General features: G+C 37.2%; 1 protein-coding gene across 5 annotated transcripts in view; it reads right to left on the bottom strand.

Annotated features, from left to right (window-relative positions):
* Positions 1-10,210, bottom strand: part of AIMP1 (aminoacyl tRNA synthetase complex interacting multifunctional protein 1) — a 59,337-nt gene that overhangs the window by 354 nt on the left and 48,773 nt on the right. The window lies entirely within an intron of this gene.

Raw genomic sequence — 10,210 nt, 5'->3', positions numbered from 1 at the left:
GAATTTGTTCCAAGTGATACTGGCTGCCAAAAAATTGTCACTTTATCAAGCCTCAGAGTGAAAATTGTCAAGATCATAAATCTTAATTGTATTTTTTGGGTTGGGTACTTTCTGATCCTTACTTGATAGTACTGTAGGTCCCTAGAGAAGAAAATTTTACATAGCTAGCTATAATACATAATCACAAGGAGGTAACATTGTGTTAGCATTGGGATTACAAAGGAAAAATGGGGAAAAAGTTTTTATTTAATGATTTTGAGATATGTCAGAAACACAAAGTAAATATTGAACATAGGAACATATTGTCCAGGCAGGCTTAGGCTCATCTACAGCACTGGGCAGTGAAGTTTTATATGTTTGTTTTAGACAGTGTAGGCATATGAAATCTGTGCTGAGTAAATGTGAAAGGCGCCCAGCCAATCGACAACTCTGGAGGGTGAGAGAAAGATGGTCCTGTAATTAGAGTGCTACCCTGGGACTTGAGAGACCCATGTTCAATTCACTTCTCTGCTACAGACTTCCTGTGTGTCCTTGGACAAGTCACATCTTTATGCCTCCTCTCTTTTCCCCATCTGTAAAATGGGGAAACAGTACTCTCACATAGGTGTTGTGAGGATAAATAATTAAAGATTGTTTGATAAAGGGGGCCATGGAAGTACCTAACTAGCTTTTTTCACCTACTTTTGTGGAAATGCTGCAAACAGCTAAAGGATGAATAGTGGAACAAAAAAAATAAATGTTATACCTGTTCCAAAATATTCCTCCTGTTTGCATTTCTTGCCTGTCCATTTAAAAAATGACAAGGAAACCAAAAAATTAACCTGAATAAATTCCTCTGTTGCCAGTTTAAAAACGATTTATACTGAATGAACTGCTGCGTGCCAACATCATCTTTCATGATATAAATAAAGCATGACAATCAATTCGTTGTATCATTTATTTTCCTTTGCAAAGACCAAATGGATTTCAGATCTCCTAAAGTAAAACAAGACTCCGTCATTTAGCCACAATGCCTTGGGGTGTTTTTAACCCTTTTTATGAGATTCATGTTAGCAGACTAAAGAGCACAAGGGAAATTATAAACATTTCCACTGGGTTAGGGCCCAGTTTAATAATAAATAGCCTCCAGGGGAATTAATGCCATTTCACTGTCAATATTTCAACTTGCTAAGAGTCTCAATTCAGCCCAATTATTGCACATACAATTAAAATGTTATGTTTCAAAAATCACAGCACATATATACTTTATGGGGAAAAAATTATATCCCCAAAAGGTAGCACAATAGCTAGTGTGCTTGGAAGCAACATGACTCATCAACAAGCTGTGCTCTCCTTAAGGGGAAACTCCTATGTTCTCTGTGGTAGCATACTTTAGTGATAAGCATTTTCATGTTCTCATTCCATCCCTTCTACTCAGTCCTTGCCAGCCCAGGAAGAACACCTTAGTGTGGGAGGTGGGGAATCAGGCTCTTGAGAAAGACTTCAACAAATTCAGTCAGGAAGATGTCCTAAGCAATGAGGTTCTCTTCCTTGACTGGTTAACCAAGAGGTCTATTCTTAACATTAGCCAATAACAGCTACATACTACTTAGTTGTGATGGTGAGATAAAGGCAAACACAATTATCTTGCACGTGAAATAAGGTTCTTACTGGCTTATATGAGGAACAGTCATTAAGCAAGAGAAGAATAAAAGAGGGCCCCAAAATGCATAAGGAAGGGAAAAAACAAGCTATTGTCCTCAAATGGATGAGTGGACAGCTGCCATTCCAACTCTGCCAGCTAATTTTTGTCATTTAGACACTTCAGAAAACTGGGTGCACAGCTTGTGTACCCTTGCTGATAGTTCTAAAGAAAAGTTACTTCAGCCTGGCTCTGACTCTGTAATTTCCATAGCCTTTCCTCCCCCCCCCCCCCCCCCAAATGGGCTTCCACTGCAGGCCAACTTCTCTGTTGAATAGGTTGGCCTGTGACAATGCCAAGATTCAATGCACCAGTAAGAAATTATTTCTCACAAATGGAGCACTTAATTACATCAATGTCTTAACACTTGCAGAACTAATTGTATGCTTAAAAAAAAAAAATCTAGTTCACAAAAAGTCATTCCTTTATACCAAAATGGATATATACCAACTAACAGTTATTAAGCAGAATAGCTACTAAACAATTGTACTGTTCAGAAGGTGAAATCTACCTTGTTGCCCCCTCCCCAAATATTACGAAAAGCAAATGAATTTTTCAAGGATAAACTAAAATCTGACTTTTATTACACAAACACTTTCTGGATCTTATTAAGGGTATCTTTGGAATCCCAAGTTGAGCTCTCGTGGGATCTGTGGTGAGCTTGTATTAGATTAGCACAGGCACCACTTTTAAACATTACCAGAGCCTCTCCCGTACTCTGCCGCTTTGTATCCCTTTCTCTCATAAGACAAATAATCCTCTGAAAGGATATCTAAAAATAAAATGGAGTAAAATTATGGTCACAATGATTTTCCCACCCTCTTCTCATGGATGTGAAACATGCTGAATCTGCCAAAGAACCAAATGAAATGTATCAAACTGTACAAGTACTATCAAAGTATTAAAAACCTAAGATAAAAATAATAATGCCACCTAGTGCTCTTTAGAAAGCAGTCTGTATCATTACCCCCAATTTATGCAGAGATAGGGAAACTGAGGTACATAAAATGAATTTAACTTGCCCAAGATCACCCAGCAGCGAGTGGCAGAGCCGGGAACAAAATCAAGGGCTTCTGATTGCCAGTTGAGTGTTCTGTTTACTAGGCAACACTACCACAAAAGAGAAGCCAGTTGACTATGAACTGTAATTGTGCTGGATAGATCTTTCCATCCCACCACAGTTTAGTGATTTGCATTAGAATCTATCTTAGGATTTTATAATGCTGCCATCATCACAGCACCTAGGTACAAAGAAGGTAAGGAAAATGTGATTCAGTACCTCGAAGCAATTTAACAGAAATATACATTAGTTTACCACTGGGGGAAAAAAAATGTAGGACTGAAGATAGAGCTTAACAGCTGGTGTTAGTTTCTTATCACTGGGAGAGGTAACTGAGCAAAAAGTGGAAAGCATCCATATACCAAAGTTTTGATTAAAGGAAGTTGTTTATACAGACTATCCACTGCACAGCAGGTTTAGAATAATCTGAATTTCTCTTGTAACTGGTTAACCATCAATTGAAACATGAACCATTTTTAGACCAAAATTAGTATTTTAACCATAAATCTCAAGTGACAAATTTGTGGTTGCTGCAGCATTTCTCCATCCCTTTTTTTAAAGCTTCTATTGTACTGTTACAGAGAAGGGAGGATTTTACTGCAAATTGTGTAACTATTAAAAATGACTGTGTCTGTGAAGTGGGGTGGAGGAGAAGGGAGTGTCTGTATGTGTGTGGAATCATTTGCTATGACCTTCATCAAGCAGGTGATTTCACTAAAGTAGAATGTAAACTTTATGAAGTTCTTAATATGAAAAAGACCCCTTTCAAAGTTGCAATTTCTTGTGGTTTTGAGTATGAAAGGTGTAAGACTTCTTTCTCATTTTTGTGAAGTAAAATTTAATTACAGTTGTTAATAGCAACTGCATAGCCCAATGTCCCTTAGGAAGATATTCTCTAAAAATACAGAAAGGGAGGAATTTGAGGAAATTCTCCAGTTTCTGCAGAGGAAAAAAAATTGTAAGTTGTAAACGTTAAATCGGAAATGGCTAATGTTCATGACAACTAAAATGAACATGGAAAGTTACCCAGTGCCCTCCCAAAAAACTCCCCTTCACCATATGCAGTATCAGTCTGTTATTTTTAAACATGAGTCCACTCTGCTTGACTTGGGACAGCTGGGTCTGCTTTGGGGTTGCTTTTCTGTTGTTGCCGCTGCTGCTACACAAGCTTTCAGTCTTCAAATTAAAATCAGACCCAGCTGTCCTTTCTATTTTAATTTCAGTGACTCAAACTGAATGTTCGTGGTTTAAATTACTCACTTAAAATCTATTGGTGTTTAAAATTATTATTACTAGTCTTGGAAATTAAACTGAATTTGAAATAAATAACGTGACTTTCATATTCCTGATACTGCTATTGTTGAACTGCTTGGTTAGCTTTGCTTTTAAGAAAGCAGCAACTAAGCCAACCTTGAGATTTTGGTATACAAAAGCCAAGTAGGAGACACATCTCCCATTAATTTTAATGGGAACTGAGTTTAAATCTTCTAGTCAGCTTTTGAATATCTCAATATACATTTATTTCCAAAATCAAGATATTTCATTTAAAAAACGGTTGAGGTTTGAAAAAAGAGTACAAGAAAATCTGCAAAATCACTTAATTGCTTGGACATAAATTAGGAGATAAATTATATAAACTTGGGGTTTTTGTTTTTTTTTTAATCTGAGTGACTAACAATTGGCAACCTCAGGGCCGCACAAGAATATAGTATTCTATAGTATTGCAACTTTTTTTAATGGAAGGGGCCCACGAAATTGCTTTGCCCCAGGCCCCTGAATCCTCTGGGCAGCCCTGGGCAACCTTCACATTTTAGGTTATAAAGACAGTCTTTAAAATTTAGGTTCAGCACATACATTATGTGTAAATTACAGTTTTGAACAGATGCTAATTATTGCCATTAGACAATGAATTTAAAACAGCAAAGAATTCAGTGCTGATTTTATCAATAATGCAAGATGACACTGGGTTAGGGAACCTTCTTAAAAGTAGTGAAATCCATCAGGAATTAATTGATGTCTGAAACAGCCACACATGTACAAGCAACTATCACGTTGATAAAGACAAAGCAATCAACTGCTGAATAATCCCCAGCACTCATTTAGAATGATCAAAGATTGAACACTGCATAAGAATAACCAAACACAATGTAAGCAATTTTCTAATGACCAGTGAGTGCAGTGGTTCTCAACCACACGTATGTGTACTCCTAGGGATACGCAGAGGTCTTCCAGGGGGTACATCAACTCATCTAGATATTTGCCTAGTTTTATAAACAGGCTACATAAAAAGCACTAGCGAAGTCAGTATAAACTAAAATTTCATATGACTTGTTTATACTGTTCATATACTATGCACTGAAATGTAAGTACAATATTTATATTCCAATTGATTTATTTTATAATTATATGGTAAACATGAGAAAGTAAGCAATTTTTCAGTAATAGTGTGCTGTGACACTTTTGTATTTTTATGCCTGATTTTGTAAGCAAGTAGTTTTTAAGTGAAGTGAAACTTGGGTATGCAAGACAAATCAGACTCCTGTAATGGGTACAGTACTCTGGAAAGGTTGAGAGCCACTGGACTAGAGGACTCAAAGGACCAGCCCTTCACTGCTTGAGAAATTAAAATCTAGTAATGGTTGAACCTGATTGAATTTTTTAGCACAGGGATCGGCAACGTTTGGCACGCGGCACGCCAGGATAAGCCCCCTGGTGGGCTGGGCTGGTTTGTTTACCTGCCACATCCGCAGGTTCAGCCTATCGCGGCTCCCACTGGCCGCGGTTTGCCGTTCCAGGCCAAAGGGGGCTGCGGGAAGCGGCGGCCAGCACATCCCGCGCCGCTCCCGCAGCCCCCATTAGCCTAGAGCGGCGAACAGCGGCCAGTGGGAGCTGCGATCGGTAAACAAACCAGCCCGACCCGCCAGGGGGCTTACCCTGGCGGGCCGCATGCCAAAGGTTGCCGATCCCTGTTTTAGCACAAAAGAGGCAGTTAAAACTGTATACACAAATATATGACAGTCTGAATAATTAGCCTCCAACATCTGGTAATTTGTTTAGCCACTGCTAACAATGTGACCCAAAAGTTAGGACAGTGCCTCAGTCAATGGGCCATTAGAAACAACTCTGATAAGACTGTTCACCAGTCATCAGGGTTCTGGCAGATTAAAACTTTGGTGGCTAAAGACAATGGGGAGAAAAGCTGGTATGATAATGTCAGGCTCTCAGGCCTGGTCTACATTACAGAGTTAAGTCAATGTAAGGCTGCTTACGTCGACCTAACTAACATCTACACTAAAACGTAGCTCCCACCTATGTAACTCACCCACTACACCGACTTAATAACTTCACTTCTGCAAGGGGCGAAGTGATTAGGTGGATGTAGTTAGGCCGACACAGCGTCAGTATAGACACCATGCTGCTTACATCGATTGTTGCTGCCTTTCAGAAGCCATCCTACATTGTCCCACACTGACAGTTGAATCAGAGCAAGCGCTCCTGGGGAGGATGTATACTGACAACACAAGGAGTGTAGTGTGAACATGCAAAAGCGATTTAATTACTGTGGTGGCTGTATGTTGACATAACTTAGGTCGACTTAATTTTGTAGTGCAGACTTGCCCTCACTGAATCAGACTTACCTAATGATTCAGATCAAACCTTTCATCATGGTAGGCAGGATCAGTAATAAAGTAACTTGCCCTGCAGAAGGCTGGGGATAATGTACATGCCTGTCTTTGTGCGTTTCACAGGTATTTTTTTTACTGTGATTAAATCAGCACTCTCTCCCCTGTCCTACTTCCTCATCCCTAAAAATGAATCTAGTGAAATGTACTAAATTACATCTGTTTTGCATTTAAATTTTATATGAAGTCTTGCAAGTTATTTACTCTTAAACAATAAAACGAACCTTCCACGCTATATATTATTTACACTTAGGCTTGGAAGGATTAGACTTTTTAATGATAAATGTCAATTTCACAATACACACAAACTGAGGAAAAATATTTCCATTGATGATATTTGAAATTTATAGGTAGGCAAAGCAAGAAAAATGCTGCTTGAGAACTTGAATTTGATTTGAGGACACAGACTTTGTTGACATGATATGTAGACAATTTATGTTTTAATGGTTATAAAGCTTAAACTTTTTAAATCTTAACATATGCTGTCATTAAATAATTATTGTCTGACCCCTCCCCCCCCTTACAGTCTGATCCCACAATCTCCCACAACTGTGAAAATTTAAATGGACAAAATCTGAAAGCTTAAAAACACCATTTTGCAAAACTGAAAATTTAAAATAAATAAAAATAGAAAAAAGCTTAAAAATAAACATTGATAATATCCATCAAAATTTTAGTCTATTTATACTGTATGAATGCATGATTCCTTTCATCTTGTGTGCTGCTTTATACCAATTACCTTATTGCGATTTATAAATACACTTGATTCCTGCCAAAAACTGACTGTCATGTAGAAGTGTTTCCTTCACAACTATCATAAGAATATCTTTTATATCAAGTTGGCTTGCTCTAGCCTTTCCTCATATTTATTTATCTGTTTTGTATGTTTTCATATGTAATGATTGGTTCTATTCTAGAATGTCTATTTTGTATTGTTAAGAATGAATGGTGTTATCCTCAAAAACAGTTATTGGCTTTGTCTTGTAGCTACCATTTTTTCTGAACATTTTTTTTCCCCCCTCATTGGTGCTTTAGGGAGTAGTTGCCATATTCTTTAGCTAAAATGTATATCTCCAGAAGTCAATTTTTTTTTTTAAATAAAATGGTTGTAAAAAATCTTCATTTGGCATTATCAAAGCTCCCCAGATGTCTCTGGCTTCCTATCAGAAGGAATTAGTTGTAAAGCATACCAAACGCTCTATAATAGACTGCAGGCCATAGGTTTAATTCTAACGTACAACTTTCATACTACATTTAATTTATAATTCAGCTTTTGTGAAACAGAATGGTCAATGGAATATCAATATGCACCAACCACCTGGGAACAATTTTATAACAAAGGCGGACATAGCTGATTCTCACTAGGAAAAGACTTTTGGAAATCTAATGATGGATTGAAGGTTTCCTTAAAAGTAATTCTAACTGTTTTGCTACAGAAGTGCCCCATTAGGCAGGTGGCTTGGTGTGAACGAACAGACAGGATGCAATGTAACAGAGCTCCATAGCTCTGTGATCATTTTCCTCATTTTCAAATGTCAGTTCTGATAAATCATTTTTGATTTACGAGTTTGGACTCGACATAAAATATTACATGACAAAGAGCAAGTCAAGGCTGACCCCTCAAAGCTGTCAGCAGGATTACCACAAGCATAAGGGAATTTGAATTTTTTTGGAAACAATGGGTAATAAAGATAATGCAGCTAATGCAGGAGTCAACCCAAGGGAGACACTTCACCCACCTGATTTAAAAAAATAAAATCACTACTTTAGTAGCTTTAGCAAGAAGCCACAACATGGGACAATTCCAGGTTAAATGTTTACTGTTTTGATCACTGTTCTTAAGAGATAGCTAACAGTCTAATACACAGCTCACAAAGGACATTGGTAGGATCACATTCTCACTAAGGTTAATCTGTAGGAGGGGCAGTTTAGAAAGATATGATTTTAAAATCTCTTTAAAGTTAGAGATAGGCTCCAAGGTAGCCCATGGAAGAAATTACCAGCCATAACATCCATGTATTTCCAACTACAATTCTGATTCATAGTATGTGAACCAGTATTTCTATAATTTAACATTGGGGATGGAAAACATTTACATGCATAGGACTTGGGTGGATTAAGAATGGGGAAAAAAGGTCACATGAATCACACTTCTGTGTGCCCCAGAAATTTTTACTTTTGTATTTTGGTTCAATCTACCATTCTTTTACCAAACAAATGTTGATGATAGCGAAGGACAAAAAAAACTGTTGCAGGATGTAAGGCCAATGAAGGGGCACCATTTACAACTGGGTTGGCAGGGTTCTTCTAACTTTCCGCCTCCCTAGCCCTTACTACCTTTGTAGACACATGGCTTCCTATCAGAAGGAAGCTGTTGTAAAACATATAAAGCTTTCTATCATAGGCTGCAGGCCCGAGGTTTAGAACTATCACATCACATTTAATTTATAATACAGCTTTCCAGAAAGAGACTATGTCAATAGAATATCAATATGCATGAACACCCGATTTTTGGGTTTGGACTCAGCATAAAATATACTTAAGAGAAAGAGCAAGTCAAGGCTGACCCTCATGATGCGGTCACTACGATTTTCACACTAGCAAAGCTTATTCTGCAGCTTGTGCTACCCACTGCATGTCCATTAGAACTGATAGCATAAGGGAGTTTGAACATTTTTTGGAAGCGATGAGTAATAAAGAACACATATATGTTTTCTATTCACAACAATGTGTTTCTCACAGCAGCTTTTTTTTTTTTGTAAAGACAGATAATTTCAGTGTGTTGCACACTTCAAGTCTGCCTATTAAATAGATTGGCATAATTAAATAGCACATTTTCCAATAAAATGAATCAGCAGAGTGCCAGCTACACCACACTGGGAAAATGTCAAAGCAAGAGGTATCCAAGATCTGAAAAAAAGAATGTGACTTAAGATGTTTCATCTGAGGGATTTCCTTGGTTTCACAAAATAACTGGCTGCTTATTTTGTTGATAAAATAAAAAGTGATTAATATATGGCAACTTTGTTTTCTTTCCAGTTTTGGCATTTACTAATGAGTTAATTTGGTTTAAAGTTATGAAGTATTTTTCATGGTACGTAAGCGTGCATCTCTCTTATGATATATTTGTAACGACTAGCTCTGTTTATATTTTGAGACTGCTATGTAACCATTTTCTTTAGAAATTCTTCACCCTTCAAACACAAAACACTTGAACAGCAGATTTGGGGTGCAGCTGATCAATACTATAAGGTAAAGGAAACAGTGAAGACAAAAGTCATTTTTATTATTGGAGATTTCTGGACTTTAATTCACACTGTAGGTAATCTACAGTGCATGTGATATATTTTAAGCAATAAAATGGTATATTTTAAATATATAAAACTAAAAGAAAAAATGCTGCAATACTTATTTCCTCTTTAAACAGGATATTATTTTTAATACATTCTGAATTACAGCAATAAAGCACAGCAGCTAAGTCTTAATGCATTTCATCTATTTGAAAAGCACTAGTGCAGAGACTTGGCTTCCTTAGTGATATGCCATCCAAAATATTTTTTGTAAGTACCAGAAGATTACATTAAGAAGTATGTATATAAAAGGTATGCTGTGGAGATAAGTATTCAAGAAGCAGAGTGTCCTGCCTTTTAAGTAGTGTGTCAAGTATGGCACTGCTGAAAAGTGCCAGAGACATGATAGCTTACATAAAAAAAAAAAAAAAAAAAAAAAAGGCTGCTATGTGCATGGGAGATAAAACACAGTATTTCCCACACACAGCAACCCAAT

This window comes from Chrysemys picta, chromosome 5 (genome assembly GCF_011386835.1).
Source record: "Chrysemys picta bellii isolate R12L10 chromosome 5, ASM1138683v2, whole genome shotgun sequence".
NCBI lineage: Eukaryota > Metazoa > Chordata > Testudines > Emydidae > Chrysemys > Chrysemys picta.
This window is presented reverse-complemented; position numbering and strand designations above follow the sequence as displayed.